Source organism: Stegostoma tigrinum, chromosome 30 (assembly GCF_030684315.1).
Source record: "Stegostoma tigrinum isolate sSteTig4 chromosome 30, sSteTig4.hap1, whole genome shotgun sequence".
NCBI classification, from domain to species: Eukaryota; Metazoa; Chordata; class Chondrichthyes; order Orectolobiformes; family Stegostomatidae; genus Stegostoma; species Stegostoma tigrinum.
Genome location: NC_081383.1, coordinates 18,332,382 through 18,354,174, shown reverse-complemented (window position 1 = coordinate 18,354,174; position 21,793 = coordinate 18,332,382).

The window sequence follows — 21,793 nt, the reverse complement described above, 5'->3', positions numbered from 1 at the left end:
ACTTACCTCTTATTCTTTACTCTTAGCTTTTGCTAATAAAACACTCAATAATATCAGCTCTAGAGACTCTTAGATCCTAGCTAGTACAGAAGCACCAAGAATAATTCCAGTTGCAGATTGTTATTCCCCATTCACGGATCAAACTTAAAGTTTTCATTTTCTTTATGGTCTAATATCACATCATTCAGCAAACTTTCAAAATTAACTTCACTGATTATTTTAGAATGTCACATTTGTTTAAAAATTTGAACAAATTCTGGAGAGTTTAATGGATATTTCAAGTATTATTATAGGGAAACTATGTAATTTTGGGTTTCTCCAGTTTTGTTTTTCTTCATCAATTTCAAATTGTATATAACTTATTCAAAGTGTGATTTTAAGAAAGAAATATTGATATGCACACTTTAGATGACATGCAAAGTTGCATTAAACTTTTAACAAAACGTTTAACAGTCTGTTGCGGGTGTTTGTGCCCTCAAATGCTTCCTGTTGTGAAGGATCTCATTCGTCTGGTGGATTACATTAGCTAGTGACTTAACATCATTCACATGTAACAGTACATCCACAGCATATTGGTCAGTTTTGTAAGCTAATCAATTTCACAAAAATTGATAATGAGACTCAGTCACCAAGGTCGAACAAGTGACGCAAAATAATAGGTGAAAAGTAATTTTGCATGCAATACCTCGATCCAAAGATTCGATTTATCAAAGGATTCTCTAGGTGTTCCTATAGTGTTGTAATTCATGTCATGTTCTGATACAGCTGTTCTATTCCAAAAGGTAACTGCACAAGGAGAACTCAAGTTCACACTTTCATGTGAAAGCTTATTTTAGTTATCCACACTCCACCAAACTATATCCCACTGATTACCAGCTCCCTAAATTTATGAGGCCAATTCAAACCCACTTACAGAGCTGTAGAGTCATAACAGCACAGAAACAAACACTTGGTCCAACACATTCATGATAACCAACTTTCACAAACTGAACTAGCCCCACTGACCTGTGTATACCCCCTATCCTTCTAAATCTTGCCTATCCATGTACTGTTCAGAGATGTTATTACACACCTCTGGGGTAAGTGAGACTTGAGCCCAGACCTCCTGGTTCAGGGATAGGGATAGTACCACTGTGTCACAACAGGCCTTTCAAACCTACTTAATTTTTTGTTAATACAGTCATTACCTCTTCCCTCAGTCCATTGTGTCCCTGACGATGATTGGACGATGATGTGAAAAAACCCAAACAGCTGCTAATGCTGAAAATGTGAAATAAAAACAGAAATTGCTGGAACAAACTTAGCAGGTCTGGCAGCATCTATGGAGAGTGAAACAGACTAGCCTTTCGAGTCCAGAGACCCTGCTTCAGAACTGAACTCAGGAGCTGAAATGTTCATTCTCATTATTCCCTGCAGATGCTACCAGATTTATGGGTAATTCCTGCAGTTTTTGTAGATGATAATACAGCTGAACATAAATACGCAAATATGTCCCTCCTAATGATTACTTTGCACTATCTGTTACTTCATAGGATCGGTTACTAAATATGGGAATATAATAGTGCAATTCATTTAAATAATTGTTTTTAAACAGAAGGAGTAAAAAAAGTTTCCTCAAATTCACACTAAACCACCTACCTTTCCCCCTAAAACTGTGCCCCCTTGTTATTGATCCCATGTATTAGAAATATGGATTCCAAAATTCGAAGAGGAGAGTAAATGCTCACTTTATAAATGTTCTATTTGATTAGAGTTCAACTTTGGCCTGGATAGCAGTCTGATGTGCATCCAAACTGAAAGATCTAAGGATGGATGAAAAATGGTCCTTAAGCTTCATTCACACTCTCCTTATGAGCTGCGGGGATCCCTCATGAAAATCCTGATAGAACAGTGTTTTAGACTGAGCTATGGAGAAGACTGATTTCAAATTAAGTGGAATCAGGGAGCTGTCCAGCTCTTCTTGATACCAGTGAGGGTCACCTGGGCTACTGAGGAAACCTGAGATGTGCAACTACCCATAGTTACTCATGATTGGTAATTTAACATCAAATCATCACTGGTGTTGAGCCACTTATTTTCAAAGTCAACGACCTTAAGAGCAAAGCGAAGGTAGACTGGCTCCTTGGTTCAGAGAAGAGAGCCACGGACAGATTTTTTTTGAAAGGGAGGGATGATGATGAAACATTTGAGTGAGACAGCTACCTAGATATAAATTATAAGAGCAGGGATGTTACGTTGTCGTTGTTCAGAACTTTGGTTTGGCCACAGGTGGAGTACTATGTGCAACTGTGGTTACTATACTATTGGAAGGATGTTACAGAGGAGATTCACCAGGATGTTGGCTTGGGTGAAGCACTTTAGCTCTGAAGTCTAATAATTTCAAGTTGCTTTCTTTAGAGTAGAAAGGTTGAGGGGGAGCCTGATAAATAAAGAAAAAAAAAGATTATGAGGGGCATGGATAGGAAGGATAGATAATAACTTTTCCCTTCAGCTGAAGGGTCAGTAACAAGGAGGCACACTTTTAGGGGGGAAGGTAGGAGGTTTAGAGCGGATTTGAGGAAACGTTTTTTGACCCAGGAAGTGGTGGTCATCTGGAATACACTGCCTGGGAGGGTACCACTGTGTCAGCTCCCTAAATTTGAGTTGAGCCAGGTAACCCTACAACTTTTAAAAAGAACTTGAATGAGCACTTGAAATACCATAATATTCAAGGCTATGGCCTAGTGCAAAAGAAATGTAACTAATACAGATTTTAGTGTAGTTTTGGCTGTACAGACTCAATGGACCAAAGGACCTCTTCTGTACTGTATGATTCAATGATTCTATGAATAGCTGAGCATTTGGAACTGTTTACAATACTTGGCAAGCTTGGGGATTAGGAGTCAGGTCATCAGCAATTTAATGGAAATAACATTCAGAGACCAGGTGTTGGGTCTTGTGGACAAAATGAACAAGGCAGGCAGTGGAAAATCTAGAAAGTCGAGAGTTTTGGGCTATGACTTTAGCAATCTTGGGGGAGACTTGGCTTGGTTTGTGATTCTAATATTCTCAAAATAATTACACTAGCAAGTTTCGAAAGTAGTTTCTTGGACCCTCACTGACTACACAATTTTGAAGCAATTATCTATCTTCAAGAAACTAATGACAGTCTGAAATTATTTTAAAGCTTTCTTTCTCTCTGAAACCTGAATAGGTTTGAAAGCACAGCTGGAGTGCAGTAAGCCTTCCTCAATCCTTGCCTATTCAGATCGTTGCAAGGCTATGCCATCTAATGATTTGAAATAAAATGGACAATCAGTTGACAACAGACTTGTAAGTCCAATATTCCTGGAGAAATGCAACTGATTTTTAAATAGATTTCTACTTTCCTATACGATTACATCTTACTGTAACCTCTTTTTTATTAGGTTGTTAATAGAACTCCTAGTATTGTAAACACGTGCTCCTGCTTAGAACATTTTGAAAGGTCAAACCATCTGCTGCAGTACCTTAAGAGGTTCTCCATTAATTTTAATTAAAATGCAGCCCAATTCCTCAGTGAGTTACTGTTACACGTGAATGTTAACCTCAATGCCTAAAAATTACAACACGATTACCTCATGCCTTCCAGAGCACTTCATACATCCTTCAGTAATCTTACCAGGTTGTTTGTTCTATAAACTTTACTAAAATAACCAATGTTACTTGAACAGGAATGGTAAATAATATTAATGCCCAAAATTCTTTGAAGAAGAAAACAGAAAAAAGCAGAAAACTGTTGAGCAATCAAAGTGTGCACAATATAAGAGAGTTTCAAGTGTTTTAATTCTTCTTTCCGAAAGAGCACGTACATCAAAAAACTGTCTGTTTTGTTGAGAAATTCAGGTGAAAGAATAAGGACACAAGCTCTACTAACAAATAGTACTGACTAAAACAGTAGTGACCAGGCAGCTGTAAGATTTGGATGTAAATACTCACAAGAAGAGGAAGACTCGGCACGCTGTAACCAATGAAAGGACTGGTTTAATGACTATTGATCTTGGCTAGATGTTATCTATTTTAGGTCCATTTACCATGCAAATGCCTTGATTTGAGCATCGCACTGGATATCAGTCATCAGTCTGAAAGGGTCAAATGTTGTTATAAGGGGTCTTTATGAAAGAGTGCCAGTTATTGGTTGGCAGCCTGAAACTTATAAGCCATTATTATTTCCCAGTTTGCAAGCAGCTGTAATTACTTGGAATAAAATTTTGAAATACTAGAATTTTCAGCAGGTCAAGTAGCATGGATAGAGATAGAAAAAGAAATGAGGGCCTTGATTCTAAACAGAGGTCCCCTATAAGATGTGAGCTAGTTTTGATAAATTAGTACTTAAATAGACGGCCATGGAAAGGTAATGGCAAACATTTAAAGAGTGCATGGAGGAGCTGCAATAATTATTCCTTCCTGCCTGGCACAGAAGTGAAACAGGAAAGGTGGCCCAGCCAAAGCTACCTAGGGTAATTAGGGATAGTATTAAATCCAAGGAAGGGGCATACAATTAGCCAAAAAGAGCAGCAGGCCTTAGAATTAGGTGCAGTTTAATTTCAGCAAAGGAGGGCAAATGGAATGATTAAGAGGGGAAAAATAGAATACAAGTGTAAGCCTGTGGGCAATATGCAAACTTATTGTAAAAGCTTCCGCAGGTATATGAAGAGAAAAAGATTAGTGAAGACGGATGTAAGTTCCTTATCATAGGAACAGGGAAAATTGTAAAGGGGAAACAAAGAGACAGCTGACCAATTAAATATATATATTATTTCTGCCTTCACAAACGAGGACGCAGATTAAATCTGAAAAATGTTGGTGAATGCAAGTCTAGTGAGAGCAAGGAACTGGCAGAAAATGGTGGGAAAACGGTGTCGGGGAAATTGATAAGACTAAAGGCCAATCTGATAATCTACATTCCAGAATACTTAAGGAAGTAGTTCTTGAAATAATGGATGCTTTGGTGGCCCTCTTTTGATATTCTATCAATCCTCTGGATTGGGGGTAGCGATGGTAACCCCACTATTTACAAAAGGAAGTAGAGAGAAAACGGAATGATAGACCAGTTATCATGGCATCCATCATAGGGAAAATGATAGAGCCCATTAAAAAATTGCAGCATGGATTTGTGAAAGAAAAATCACGTTTGTCAAATCGACTGGAATTTTTTAAGTATGTAACTTATATAGTTGATCGGGGGAACCAGTGAATGTGGTTTTGATCAGGTCTCATAAAGGAAATTAGCAGGTAAAATGAAAGCGAATGCGATTGGGGCAGTGGATTGACATGGGTACAGACCTGGCTGACAGATAGGAAACAAACATTAGAAATAAAAGGGTTATTATAAAAATAGCAGCCAGAGACTAGTGTGGTACCACAGGGAGCAGTGCTTGGACAGCAGTGATTTACAATATATGTTACCGATTTAGGTGAGAGAACTAAAAGGGAGGAAAGCAAAAGATGGGAGCTTACAGGCTGTTAAGCCTGACCTCAGTCATTAGTAAGGTTATAGAGTCCATCGTGATGGATGAGATTTCTGAATACTTGGAAGTGCATGGTAAAATAGAGCAAAGTCAATATGGTTTCATCAAGGGGAGGTCATGCCTGACAAATCTGTTAGAATTATTTGAGGAGGTAATGTGCAGGTTAGACCAAGGAGAATCAATGGACATTATCTACCTGGACTTCCAGGTAGCTATGGTAACCCCACTATTTACAAAAGGAAGTCGAGGCAAGGTACTAGCATGGATAGAAGATTGGCTGTCTGGCAGAAAGCAGAGAGTGGGGATAAAGGGTCTTTCTCAGGATGGCAGCTGGTGACTAGGGGTGTTCTGCAAGGGTCAGTGTTGGGACCACAACTTTTCATTTTATGCGTTAATGATCTGGATGGAGGAACGGGGGGCATTCTGGCTAAGTTTGCAAATGATACAAAGATCGGTGGAGGGTCAAGTAGTATTGAGGAAGTGGGGAGGCTGCAGAAGGATTTAAGTTGGGAGAGTGGGCAAAAAAATGGCAGATGGAATACACCGTGGGAAAGTGTGAGGTAGAAATAGTTTGGTAGGAAAAATAGAAGCACAGACATTTTTCTAAATGGGGGGTAAAATTCAGAAATCTGAAGTGCAAAGGAAGTTGGGAGTCATAGGTCCAGGATTCTCTTAAGGTAATCTTGTAGGTTGAGTTGGTAGTTAGGAAGGCAAATACAATGTTGGCATTTATTTTGAGAGGACGAGAACACAAAAGCAGGGATGTACTTCTAAGGCTTTATAAGGGTCTGGTCAGGCCACATTTAGAGTATTGTGAGTAATTTTGGACCCGATACCTCAGGAACGGTGTATAGGCCCTGGAGTGGGTCCAGAAGACATTCACAAGAATGATCCCAGGAATGAAAGGCTTAACACATGAGAAATGTTTAAAGTTTCTAGATCTATACTGAGTGGCATTTAGAAGGATGGGGGGGTTCTAATTGAAACTTACAGAATACTGAACGGCTGGGACAGAGTGGACATTGGGAAGACATTTTCACTGGCAGGAGAGACTAGGACCTGAGTATATGGTTTTAGAGTAAAGGGAAGACCCATTACAAAGGACATGGGGAGAAACTTCTTCAACCAGGGAATAGTGAATCTGTGGAATTCATTTCCACAGAAGGCAATGGAGGGCAGGTCATTGAGTATATTTATGACAGAGATAGATAGGTTCTTTATTGTCAAGGCCATTTAGGATTGAGATGAGAAGAAATTTCTTCATCCAGAGTGTGGTGAGCCTATGGAAGTCTCTGCCACAGAAAGGGGTTGAGGTCAAAACAGTGAATTTTTCAAGAAAGAGATAGATATAGTTCTTAGGTCTAAAGGAATCAAAGGGTATGAGGTGAAAGCGGAAACAGGTACAGAGTTGGACATTCAGCTATCATCATATTGAATGGGGGAAGCACGTTTAAAGGGCTGAATAGCCTACCCCTGCTCCTAATTTCTGTTATTCCAAGTCGAGACCAAGCGTGGATTCAGTGACAGATTTGCAGAGCACCTGCACTTCATATGATATACTCAACAACACCTTCCAGCTGCCAACCATTTTAACTCCCCCTCCCACTCCCTTGGTGACAGGTCCATCTTTGCCCTCCTCCAGTGCCACAATTATGCAACAGGCAAAATGGAGGAACAAGACCTAATATTCTGCCTGGGAAGCCTACAGCCCGATGGCCTAAACATGGAATTCACCTGTTTCAAAATCTCCCAACCCTGGGCTCATCCCATGTCCAACCCTCCCTCCATCCCTGCCTCCTGACCTGATGCAACCTGTCCATTTCCTTCCCCATCTATTGCCCCACCCTTCCCACTGACCAATCCCCCCTACCCCTACCCCCATCCACCTACCTTCCCCCAGCCCCACCCTTCTTTCCTCTATTTGTTCCCAGCTCCCTTCCCCCTCCCCAGTCCTGATGAAGGGTCTAGGCCTGAAGCATCAACTCTCCTGCTCCTCAGATCCGGCCTGACCTGTGTGCACTCCTCCATCTCAGTATGATAGCCTTAAAGAGACAGATCAGGTCAGCAGCTACGCAAAATAATCATTGAACATAAAACATATGTTAGAACATATATGTTAAGAAAGGCAGTCCAATGGCAACACCACCTCCCAAAAAATTGGCTCTGCTGGGCAAGAGATGTTGTTTATGTGCCTGACAGCACACCGAGGGAGTGAGTATTCTACTCAGAACTCTGTTGTGGTCAGAGACTCCTGGGCGGACAGCGGTAGTGGTTTAGAGATGTTCTAGAGGCATCCCTGAAGGGGTCAAACATTCCTTCTGACTCTTGGGAGTCACTGGCTTGTGACTGATCAAAATGGAGAAGGTTCATGCAGGAAGGCAGTAAATACACTGACAATCCCCATCAGTGCATCAACGTGTATCAGTAAAGCTAAGGCTTTAGGGAGAACACAGAGTCTCAAACAACCGATCCACTCAGCGATTCAGTGACAATTAGTCTGTATGTGACACAATCTCCAGACCATGCAATGACATCAGCCAGTCAAACTGGAATAAGTGGAAGGAAGTCAACTTGATCTCAAGGGACTTCCTAAGAAGAAGAACACTGATTCAGATTCTATTTCAGATCTGTACAGCTTTTGAATGGAGCTTTCCCCTCCTCACAACAAATAGTTTAAATAAACTGAAAATAAAATGGATTAAACAGACTTCAAATTTTGTTGCCAAAACTCCCCAAACTTGGGTTGGTGCAAGTACTGCCAACATCAAAAGATGTAACTTGGACCCATTGTGCATAAGGTAGATTTCCAGTGCATGCCAAATAGGTGAAGAAGCGTGACTGTCATGCTATCAATAGATCAGAAATCCCAGGCTTGCTGGGCAATAGCCTTAGCTTGTTACAAGGACACTGGATGCTGCTTTTAGATCACAATCTGAACTAATCCCAATAAGCTCTTGACATCTGTCACTTTCAACAGGGAGCAGCTAATGCCTGCTCATTCCTTTAAGCTCCAGTATCTCCACTGTAATTTGATCCCCACGGCCAGTCACATATTTGAAAGATTATTCCTCATGAACTCTAGGGCTCAACAATACTTTTCATTACAGTTGTTAATGAGATGTTAGGAACAGATTTATGACTGTAATGTTACATAAGAATCATGCTTTATGTATGTTCTCCTCTACTCAGTTTTAAAATTGCTTCTTTGTTTCTGCAAATCATTATTGTTACTTATTCCTACATGCTACGCTGAACCCTGATGAACCTTAGAAGTGGCAAAGGAGCAACATGTCAGTTCACCTCAGTGCATAGTGTTCAAGCAACTTTGTATTGGATCTCAATTAAGCTGGTTAAAAATAACCTAACGCTTAAAAGCCAATCCAAAGTTTTTCTCTTTGGTTTTTAATATCATAAAATAATTTAGTAAGGTCTCAGCTAAGGGTTAAGTAATAGCCAAAGTTGGAGATTATCTTATGGTTGATCGTAATTATGAAAGTGTCTTTTCACTGCAGTAAATATTTCAGTACTTGCTAGTTATCCCAGGAGCTATGTAGTAGCTGTTTGAACTATTCGTTGACTGACGTCATGGTGATGCCTTTTCCTGGAGACTCAAACAAATTCTAGGCATTAGGTGTTTAAAATGGCAAGTTGTAATAAGGCATGTCACTGGATGAAAGATGTACTTAATCAGAGTAGTTACTTTTTTGTTTTTTGTCATTTTTGGCATTTGTATGATTTCTTGAATTCATTAAATTCATTCATTACTGTTAGCTTCAAAAGAGAGCACATTTTAAATGCAATAAGATTTATCAATTCAAGAGTGAACGCCAAACCCTAATGAAGAACTAAGTTGTCTGCAACAAAGTATGATGCTGGAGAGGAACAGAGGTTTTGTTTATTATGGAATGCTGTCCATGAGTCTTTGTACAGAAATCCAGTTTGTTTTCATATGTTTACTACAGCACTTCAAAAGGACAATTATTCCCATGTGAACATTTTAAATGACATTTTGTGATTTATTATTGTTTTATATTAATATTGCCCAAGGCAATTTCTGATATGGCTCAATGTTCAGTAAATTATAAATAAATGTTAGGTAATTAAGTCAGTAAAAACTTTCGTCTATGACTTCACATTCTGTCGTATCAAGTTGAATGGAAAAGGTTATAAGTCAACATGAAGTCTTGCCGACTACTTAACTGATGTTGGGGGAATATATTAAGTTTGGCACACTCTTTGCAATGCCACAGTGTGTACAGTTACTGTACAGTACAACGTTCAAATGGTGAAACTTTTGTAACAGTCATTTAGTGTCTAACACTTAACTGTTGGATAGTCAGGGGAGCTACCATGTAGACATTTTGGCCGGTAGAATGTGAAATAGATTGGTGTGCCCATTTTTTCAACATGAAGAATAGTGTTTCATTGTTCATTTGTCTCCGAGCCAATCCCAATGGTAGAAGATAAAGTAGCCAATTAGTAGAAAGTAACTGATTAAATTCTGTTGATGCAACCCAATCGGCATAAAATAGATATTAACTGATAGTCAAGAGTAAAACATTCAAAATGAACCTCCAACTTCTGGAGAAGTAATTTGCCCAAAGCCCTTCAAAGCAACTTTATAATAAATCCTGTCTGATGGAGCCAATTCTTTACATGGACACTTCAGCCACTCCATCATCATCTCTGCCATAATGCCATTGGAGTGACTGCTTGCTCCATTAAGAATGGTTCACATCTGGTTAATTTGCTAGGATTGCCAGAAGGCCTATGACCATGGGAAATGGCAACAATATCAGAAATTGCTGGGAAAGCTGAGCAGGTCTGGTGGCATCTGTGGGCAAACCTTTAACTCCAGTAGAAACGTTAACTCTGCTTTCTGCCCATAGACGCTGCTAGACCTGCTGAGCCTTTCTAGCAATCTCTTGTTTTGTGTCTGATTTACAGCATCCACAGTTCTTTTGCTTTGCATGGGAAATGGCAATTTGGCTCCTACACTCTAAATGTTTACAATTATCATTTATATATATTCAGAAAAATGATAGTTAACTCAATTGTTCAATATGCCTTTTTGGGTGGCAGAAAATCAGGTTTGATCCCTTCTAACAGCTTAGATGAATCACTAAATAAAAGCTTTCCACTTCAATGCAAACTGTAGGGCCAAAATCTGATATATTTGATTCTAAGTAAGTAAACACGAACGGTCCACCCAGCCTAAATCTTTCTACAAACCGTCGCCTCAAACTGTTACAAGGATTTACAGATCTTCCAGCTGTACTGTAGATTTCACTTGTTGTTTTAACGTCACGTGTTTTCTCCCCTTCGGAAATCCCAATCTAGGACAGACACCGATGGAAAATGTTACTTTTGACACTTCATTTATCAAACTCTTTAGTGTCGGCTAACCCCGAAGTGTTGGCTTTGAATTCCAGCCTTCACTGACATTCAAAGCAGAAACATTTCAAAACGGATACACATCTTGCAGGCTGGTCCAACCCAGCAGCACTGTTAGTTTTCCCCGAGGTGTACAAATTGACCTGCTCACCCTGTTACAGGCAGGAGCGAAAATAACAGGTGTCCGAAACACAAACACTGTTGCTTGGAACTGTGACAAAATAAATACATTGACCTGAAAACCGGGTTGAAAATCGGGTCTTAAACATGCAATGTCAAAACAAGAATCACAAAGACTGCCACGATACTAAATCGTCCCAATTGTCAATCTCTTGTGTTCAACTGACTCTGCACTTTCAATGTCAATCTGGACATGAGGAAAGACCTTTGTAAATCAATCCATGTCCCAAAGGGTCGAGATGGCACTAGCCTGCTCATGTGTACCTCCTGGTGGCCAGTTCCTGAGAAACATACACAATTGAGTTGATATGGATTATTCTGCTTGACCTGTTGGATCAGGATCGTCGTCTGTCATCTATATTCAAAATATTTATTGGCCAACAAATCAAAACTTCATTGACTGTAGGCTGACACATGTCTTATGGTTAATTATACTCCAGTTGAGTTACGCAAAGCTCATTATACATTTATGACAACTTGTCAGAATGCTACAAATTCAGTTGTCTGATGTTTGATTTCCACATTTTACGAACGCCGCTTTCATTTTAGGTCACCTAGTTCAGCGGAGGGTGGGAATGATTTTGAAATTGCAAGCGGTCCAGCACTACGTGCTTCAGGCCTTCTTAATGTTCGGTGCAGTGTATCATAAGGAACTGTTGGCTGAACTCTCGCAGCTGCCAGAAGCGGCTTATCAGCAAAAGTCTTCTCTTATCATCTTTCTTTAATAAGGCTGCGGTACCAAAGCTTATCGCTGACCTAAAAGAGGAGACGCAGGGGAAGCATTAGCTGTCTGCAAAAGCAATGGTTGGGGGTTATCTTCAATCACATTTGCGAGCACTGCTCCAACACAAAGACAAAAAAGAAGCTCACTTCTTATCAGATGAACTGTAGTAAGGCTGAAAGGTCCCAGCAAAGGGTTCAGTTTGTCGTTTTCAAAAAAATGTGATGTATTAACAACAAAGATAAATTGGTGCATTACAATATCAATCAATGAACACAGACCCCAACAAGTTGAAGAACATCATGGCTGATATTTATTTATTTCATTTTAATAATGAAAATGGCCCAAAGGATTAATTTCTAGAATTTTCATGCTTTTCCGACCAAATATTAAGTTTTTAAAAACAATATTCAGCATTTAAATCATGTTTGGTCTATGTCAGCAAAGTGTTAGACTCTGTATTTAAGTTGGTTAGAGACAAAAAAAAGGCGGATGCTGGAATCCAAGGTAGGCAAACAGGAGGCAGGAAGAACACAGCAGGCCAGGCAGCATCTGGGGGAAAGGAGCAGTCAACAGTTCGGGAATCACCCTTCCTCAGGACTGGATGTGGGGGTAGGGGGAGCTGCAGATAAAGTGGGGGGGTGGTGAGGTGGAGGTGGAATTGGGTAGACACTGGTAGTAGGTATGATTTGGTTGGTCCATGGGAGAGATGAATCCGGTCGGTGGCTGCAAGGGAGGGTCAGAAGGTGGGGCTGGAAGGGGAGCCTGGCTGGGAAGGTTATTTGGTGTGTGGACGGTGGGAAGCTGAATGGATTTGGAGAGGAAATATCTGAGAGCCTGTAGGCCGTCCTTGTGGAGTATGGATGTGTTACAGGGATGTCATATTCAAAATAAAGATGAAACACACATTGGGGCTGGGGAACTGGGGCAGCACAGTGGCTCAGTGGTTAGCACTGCTGCCTCACAGCACTAGGGCCCTGGGTTCAATTCCACATTCTCCCCGTGTCTGCATGGGTTTCCTCCAGCTGCTCCAGTTTCCTCCCACAGTCCAAAGATGTGCAGGTTAGGTGGATTGTCTAAGCTAAATTGCCTGTAGTGTTCAGGGATGTGTAGATTAGGTAGATTATAGGGGGATGGGTCTGGGTGGGATGCTCTGAGTGTCAGTGTGGACTCATTAGGCCAAAGGGCCTGTTTCCACAGTGTAGGGGTGATGATGTTTCTGAAGATGTGGAGGGTGTGGCTTGTGTCCCAGATGCAGGTGGGCAGTGTCTGGACCAAAGGGAAGAGAATGGAGCCAAGGACTTGTTTTAATGCATGGTTTGTGATAATCTATTGTTACTGTCAATGCTAAGATTAAGACTTATGCATAAATTGATTTTTATCGTTAATATTAGTGAACAAATGAATCAGCAATTTATCAATAAAAATTTAACATGATGGAATATACTTTTAGGCAGTAACTATGGAGAGAAAATAAAGGGTTAACATTTCATGCTGGTGAACTGGAAAATACTTGTGCCTTTTAGGGAGGAAAATCAGCCATCCACACCGGGCCTAGCCTACATGTGACTCCAGACTGACAGCAGTGTGGTTGATTGAGCTGCCAGAGGAGGTGGTGGAGGCAGGTACATATACAAAATTTAAAAGGCATCTGAATGTGTATATGAATAGGTAGAGTCTACACGGATATGGGCCAAATGCTGGCAAATAGGACTAGATTAATTTAGGACATCTAGTTAGCTTGGATGAGTTGGATTGGAGGGTTTGTTTCCATGCTGTGCATGTTTATGACCATGACTCAATGACTGTTAACTGCTCTCTGTGCAAATAGAGATTGGGAATAAATGTTGGCTTACCCAGCTATGCCAACATCCATGAACTTTTTTTTACAGTACAGAGTTGCAACTTTGAAACAAGTTCAGAGCTGAAGAAAGTGATAGATGCAGGATGTGTTGATAGGACTTGGCAGGACAGGGTGAAGTTCAGGAATGATAAGATGTTTTTATTCTTTAACAGGATGTGGGCATCACTGGCCAGAACAGCATTTATTGCTCATTCCTAATCCAGAGGACAGACAATCATTGTGGTCCAGCATCAAGTGTAGGCCAGACCAGGTAAAGATGGCAGATTTCCTTAGAGAGCTGGATGTGTTTTTACAGCAATGCTTTTAATTCCAGTCTGTATTGAATTGAAATTACATCATCTGCAATGATGTGATTCAAACTCATGTCCCCAGGAAGGGTCACCAGACCTGAAATGTTAACTCTGTTTTTTTGATTCACAGATGCTGCCAGACCTGCTGAGCTTTTCCAGCATCTTTGTTTTTGTTCCCAGAATATTAGCCTGGGATGCTGAATTGCTAGTTCACTGGTATTACCACTACCCTACCATCTTGTCACTAAAGGAATTAAAGTGTGAGGGAAACGATGTGATAATGGGACATGTTAAGTAATGAAAGTTGGATTTGAAGTAGTTGTGAATGGTTACTGCAGGATAACAGAGAGCAAGGTGTGGCAAGCAGACAGATAAATGCTGCCTCATGAGCTATGCAATTTCCAGGATTGTCTGTTTTCATTTCAACTTTCCAGTATTTTGACTTTGTTTCAATATTTTCTGACAGATGCTGTTATGTTCAATTTTTCATAAAATATGTTTTTGGAAGAGCAAATGCCACCCTGCAATGTGTAACCATTTGGTTTATTCATATATTCCAAATCATAAAGGGTAAATGTTACGGGAGAAACCTTTTTATTGAATATTTTCCCTATGTTAGAACAGTGACTATAATTCAGAAGTTCTTCATTGACTGTAAAGCATTTTGAGCTGCTGAGTAGTTGTGGAAAATATTACATAAATGCAAATCTTCTTTTGGAAAATTACAGAATCAAAATCAACCATCAAGTCTATCAAGTCTATGTCAATGTTTAAGAATATTTTTTAAAAATGGGAGCTGAAGGGGATCTGTGAGGACAAAATGGGCCGAATAGCCACTTTCTACACCATAACAATTCTGTGATTCTGTGATACAGCTCGTGGAGCCTGCTATACCATGAAATGAGATCATTGCTGATCTCCAATATCCTTTCCATTTGCCTGTACAGTTCCATTATACTTTGATACCTCAATAGTTAAAAAATCTAATAAGAATGTAAAAAAACTTCCTCAACATTACAAAGCTAGTTTAGTGGTACTGTTTACACTCTTTCCTTTTTAATTTTCTAGCAATGTTCCAATCTCCCTTTATAAGTAATTAAGGACACTGCTACAATAGTTTCTGGCAGAGAACCATGCCCTAAAATATGTCTGGGTTATGAGAGCTTTTATTGCCTATTCTTTTAATTCCTTTTGTGGTTGTCTTCAAATTGTGTCTTCTCAGTACAGTTTTGCTAACTAGTGGAAAAAATCAGTCACTACTTACAATAATACAGTAATTCTTGATAATAGGCTACTTCTCAACCTCCTTAGCTTCTGCTGGAGAAAGAAAAGTCTTGTTTTTCAAGATTTAGTTCATCATAATCCATCACTGGTGAATCTATGCTGCAGCTTTTCATATAATTAAATATCCTTTGCAATATGCAGGTGACCTAAAGCGATATACAGTACTTCCCTCAGTGGTCTTAAAGTCTTACGGATATCCAAAATTAACTTGTTACCCACCTCAGCCTCCCTCTTCCATCACCTCTGTGCTTCATTACTATCTTAGGCTTCTGCATTCTAAAGGGGTGACTGTTATAGTAATGACATCATTTTTAACTGGTGCTTTAGAATCACACAATGGTTGTAGCACAGAAAGAGACCATTTGGCCTCATGGCACCCCAAAACAGGTAATAAGCTAGCCCTGCTCCCCAGCCCTTCGCCAGCACTTCCTCAGCTCTGAGGAAGGGTCACTGGACCCGAAACATTAACTCTGTTTTTTCCTTCACAGAAGTTGCCAGACCTGCTGAGCTTTTCCAGTAACTTTGTTTTTATTCCTTCACCAGTAGCCTTCACGTGCTTTTTCAGTTTCCTTTTGAGTGGGGAAACCTCTGTGGATTTCCCATCATGTAACATCATCTGAGTCAAAGATATATAAATAAAGAAGGACTCCAACAGTTACAGACACTCAAAAGGAACTGGTTAAGGTAGAAGGGAATTGGGCATGGATGAGTGAATCCCCAATTTTAAGCGCCTCCAGTTTCTCCTTTGCAAAGAGATTTTGCGATGTCCTCACAGAGGATAACATAGATACAAAGTCTTTTTCCTTACTTGCCAGACTGCTTCTTTTGGGCTACATGAAGAAAGTTGAGGCTTTTCCTCCCCTAGCTCCCCTCCCTATAACTTGATCATGGAAATCTCTTGCTGACTTATCTGAATGTCACTGATCTGTGCTGATGGGCTTCCTTTTACCCAACCTTCCATTCCCAACAGTTGGCCAGTTGTCACTTCCTGCCAATCTTTGGGGAGCTGACTGGGGACTCAAAAGGGCAGCCTAGAAATTGCATGCTGGTGAGATCAGAGAGGGCTTAGATCTTGACTTGTCCCAACCCACAATTCCCATTTCACTAAAATCAATGCTTACGGGCACATTTGTAGCAGTAGAAGAAGACAAGGAAAGTCAGAGATGATACCATGCCGGAGGCCTAAAGTCATTACTCTCTACCCCTTTCTCCTCTATCCTTCAAATGGGTAGAGATTATTTTCCCTTGGGCTCAAGGCACAAGTTATCTTAATTTTTAAAGCTGCACTTTTCTACAATTACGATTGATCTGCTACTTGACCTCTCCACTGAATGTTTGTTTTTGAACACTTTCGATCTCAGTTAAATTAATCATGCAGCGCATAGTTTGGCTTCACGAAAAACTGTTGTAAAATGTCAAGACATATTCCATTTCACTTGTTAAAATGGAGAATACAGAATAGGTTCTATAGAGGTCTACTAACTACTACCTCAATCTGCAGTTTTTACACTTCTTATCACTTTCTGTTCTATTGCAAAACTGATTTTCACCCTAATTAACCTTTAATTCTATAAGCTTTAATACTCTTCCCAAATCTTAATGTAATAATTTATCAAATGATTTCTAAAAATTTACAGGAATATAGTCAATATCTACTGAAGACAATAATTTATCATAAATTCCAATATCACAGCAGTGAATTGCGCTGATAAATGGTGTCTCTATTGCTAACATTGCAATTAAAATGGTACTGGCGGTCACGAAATAAGTAAGTCCTCAACTGTGGTAATTAAATAACAGCAAAGCATCATTATTTTTGTACTTTATTAATTTTATTCTGCAAGCAGTATTAAATGTAGGGAAATGGTACAAAGCTACCATTCTGAAGTCAAGATTGAAGGATGTTAAACAAACAATCTGGTTCTGGTTCAAAGCCCACTCCAGAACTTGGGCGTATGAATCAATGTTGACATTCTGGTGTAATACTGAGACAGCACTGTTGGGAATGCCATAACTTTGATGCGATGTTAAACTGAGACATCGTCTGCCTTATCTAGTGGATGGAAAAGATCCAGTGTTCTGACCAATATTGTTTTCTCAACCAACATCAACAAATAGATTGTGTGGTCTTTATCATTTTGTTATCTGTAGGAGTTTACTATGTACAAATTGGCTGCTATGTTTCCAACATCACAACAGTGACTGCACTTCCAAACTACTTCATTGGCTTTAAACGGCTTTCCAAAGTCCAGTGCTTATAAGTGATATTATACAATGCAAATTTTGGTTCCTTATTTAGAGGGAATGAAAAGAGAACTTCCATTTGTTTAATGACATTCATGAACTTTGAACATTCCAAAGCAAATTATAGCCAATAAAATAATTTTAATGTATATATATAGTGTTCCAATGTAGGATTTGAGAATTTATGTGCATAAAAGAACAAAACACATCTTTTCAAGGCAATCTGAAATAAAAACTAATGGATATGTATAAATAAACAGGTAAATAATTTTGAGAGGTTATGTGATTCATTTCTTCGAATTTTTCATTTAGCGTTTTCAAGAAAATGGTTGAAGCTTACAGACCATTTTACTGGTTTGCACAATTTGTGAGTTATTGGTAAGTTCAATAATTGTCTCTTGAATGCATATTCCCTCAGTCCTGTGTGCCATTAAAACAGTTGTGCAGTTCAGCAATGTTTGATTAAATAGAAATTGCACCAGATATTAACATGTTACCTGTGATCTGTAAAGACAAAACAGAAACGTGAACATCTTGTAACATGAATTTTAGCTGATGGATCCCATAAGGTGAAATATATTTAAATAAGATTATGGCACAACCTTGATAAAATGAGCCTAGGATACCAACAATCATTTTTAGATCTCCTGAGGATCTTTCTGCTAATGGGATTAATCTTTATTTGTTTATTCAGAATTCAAAGAATCATAGGCAATGTCAGCAATCTGATTATAACTGGGAAGAGACTCTTAGTCTAAGGGCGATGTGAATTACCCGCATAAAAGCGAGATCGTCTATTTTTGACCTGCCTGGTGGCCTAGTTATGCCACAATGCATAGCTGATGATTCCTTACCCTGGAGTCTCTCCATAAGCACACAAGCAATTTAACAAATGAAGCTGTGCAGCAGAGATGGGAATCTATAAAGGCTTTTACACTAATACCAGGTGGAAGCTCTGAAGACTGTGAAAAGTGCTTTTTTGGTCTCTAATGATGAATAACCTTGAATTGCTTTTCATTTAATTTGGCTTTGAGCACACCTGATGCATAGAATTTATCCCTCTACTTATGAAATGCTGAAAATTTTCATAAGACTATATTAGTTAGCAAAACACTTAAATCAGCAATGAGCATACAGTCACATTTTACACAGCAGAGGTTCAGTAACATTAACAACTTGATTTATTTTGTATTTTGAACAGATCTGTCTCAGAGTGGGGAATGGCAACCTTTAAGAAACAGAAAATTTTCCTCATTTATTAGACAATGTCTTTCTGACAATTCTGCTCATATGTGGAATCGTAGAGTGACGGTAGAACTAAAAAAGCCTAATCAATTGAATTGCACGATATTAAAAGGACCCAAATTGTAAAATGAAATGATTAAACAGATTGACAAAATTCTCTGCAATGTGTTGTGGACAATCTTTTACTGCATCATAGGAAATCCCAAATGTGATATTTTATCTAGACAGTTTTTCTTCCTCTGCTTTTTGATGAGATATTAAATTGATGCCCCGGTGCTTTCTCAAGAGAATATAAAAGATTGCACGGCACTATTTTGAAAAGAGCAGGGGAGTTATCTGGTTATCTGGCCAACATTTATCTTTCAATGAATGGCACTAAGCAAATAAATTAACTGCTCATTATCAGTTTGATGGGAAGTCACTGTGTAAAAATTGGTGTCATAATTCCAAGATTAAAACAGTAACTAACTTCAAAAGTACTTTTGTGCCTTTACAAACCTTTACAGTGCAGACAGAGGCTATTTGGCTGATCAATTCTGCACCAACCCTCCAAAGACACCACCCACCCCATTCTTGTAATCCTGCATTTATCACAGCTAACCCACCTCGCCTTCACGTCCTTGGGCACGAGAGGGCATTTTACCATGGACAATCCACCTAACCCACACATCTTTGGACTGCAGGTGGAAACCTGAGCACCCGGCAGAAACCCACACATCACAAGGAGAATGTGCAAACTCCACGCAGTCACCTAAGACCACAACTGAACTTAGAACCCTGGCACTGTGAGGCAGTAGTGCTAACCACTGAGCCACCGTGCCACTAAGCAAACTGGAGGTTAGTTAGCTCATTTGGCTAATGTTGAAGAATAATACCAACAACACAGGGTCAAACCCTGTACTGGCTATGGTACTTCTTGGAACCTGCCACCTTGCCTTATCCCATTGTGATATTATGGCATAAGCCAAGGTTAGGAACCCTTGGTGGTCTGGAGTAAAAGGTGAAAGCAAAGGAATGTGCTATGCTGGGCAGATAGTGAAGTACCCTGTTTCTTGTCATTCCTTAGTCTCTAGAACTGTGTGAAAGCAGCCAAAAGAGTGAAGACAGTACCATGCAGCCCTCCTTATGATGTGCTAGTTTCCAAGAATGAAGCCAGAGGCACACAAGAGCATATTCAAAAACCTTTGAAATCATCACAACTTAGACATACTTGAACATTGAAGGATTGTTTGCTACTATGACTTCAGGACTGTAAACTGCTTTAGGACATCCCATGTTTGTAAAAGGTGTTATATGAATGCAGGTCTTTCATTCCTGCAATATGGTTGACCAGAGCGGACTCACAATGTTTGAAGTGTATAACTTTTAAGATAGTTTTCTATATAATTTCACAAATAGTTTAGGTCATGGTGGAAAGTTATTATTTTAACTCTAAAACAAATCAAATAACTACAGATGCTAGAAATTTGAAACACACAAAAATAGAAATTGCTGGAGAAGCTCAGCAGGTCTGGCAGCATCTGTGGTGAGAAAGCAATCAATGTTTCTGAAGAAGTTACTGGACTCGAAATGTTAACATCTGTTTTGTCTCCACAGATGCTACCAGACCTGCTGAGTTTCTCCAGCAATTTCTGTTCTTGAATGTTTAAAGATTTTATGCCTGATTATCTTTTTATTGCCTGGCATTTTAAATATCGATGGTCGGAGAGATCTAGGTGATGGCCAGAGAGATCTAGGTATGCTCATACAAGAAACACAAAACATTAGAACACAGCTACAAGCAAACAGCTAGGAAAACAAATGGCATGGTGACTTTTATTTCAAAAGAACTGGGATACAAAGTAAGAAAGCCTTGCTGCGATTGTAAAGGGGCTTGGTGAGACTTCATCTACAGGATTGTACAGTCTTAGTCTCCGTAGTGAAGGAAGTGTATATATGCATTGGAGGCGGTACAACGTGATTTACTAAATTTGTACCTGGAATGTCTTATGGTAACAGGCTGACTAAATTTGTCTTATACTGAACTATCTGGAGTTTAGAAGAATGAGGGATAACATTGAGTGTACAAGATTCTGAAGGGGCTTGACATTGGTAATCACAGAGAGATTAATTCCTCCAACTGGGTTTCTAGACTGGGCGGGGATTCACAGTCTCAGGATAAAGAGTCAATTATACAGCGCTGAGTTGAGGGGAAGTTTCCTTACTGAGAAGGTTGTAAATCTATGGAATGCTTTAGTTCAGACAGTTGTGAATGTTTCATTTTTGAGTTTATTCAAGGTTCACATAAATGGATTTTTGATTTCTTAGGGAATCAAGGCTGTTGAGGAGTGAGTGGGGAAATGAAGTTCAGGCAGAAGATCAGCCAGGATTGTACTTCTGCTCCTATCTCTTATGGTCTTAATGTTTGCCAGATATTGATAAGCCTTTAGGCTGCAAATTAATTCAGAAATACTGATGATAAATTACTATAATGCCTAACAGTTTAACTCAGGGTGACATATAATTCAAATTGAAAACAAGTCATAAAACTGAACAAGTTGTGCCTTTATTTCCAGAAAATGCTGGAAAACAGTTTATTAGCACAAATTTAGGTCAATAAAAAGTGGGTTGAATGTCAGGTAATACAGGAAGGAAACTTGTGAAGAACTGTTGTATAATGTAAGTTAAGCTGTTATCAGGTGACATGAATTTTAGTGGCTGTGAGCTGGCACTGATCCAATTCAAAACTCAGTGTTGGATCACAGTCCGATGAGGAGACCAACATCATCACAAAGCTGTCGGCCAATGTTAAGCCCCCTTTTCTGCACCACCGGAACAATCTTTGGTACCATCTTGCCTTCGCTGGCATCACCGCCAACACCACGAGTTTGCACTGGGTCAATCTCTGCCATGCAGTCGCCATAGATGCTGCCGGGTCCCATACTGGACCCAAACTGTCTCCCTCTGCTGCCACTGGCAACCCAAACATGCTTCTGATGGGCTGGGCACCTTGCCAACGTCGACAATGCCAATGCCGCTGCAGCCAAATTCTCCACAAGAAGGCAAGTAAAATTAAAAAATAAAACAAAAGCTGAGAAAAAGA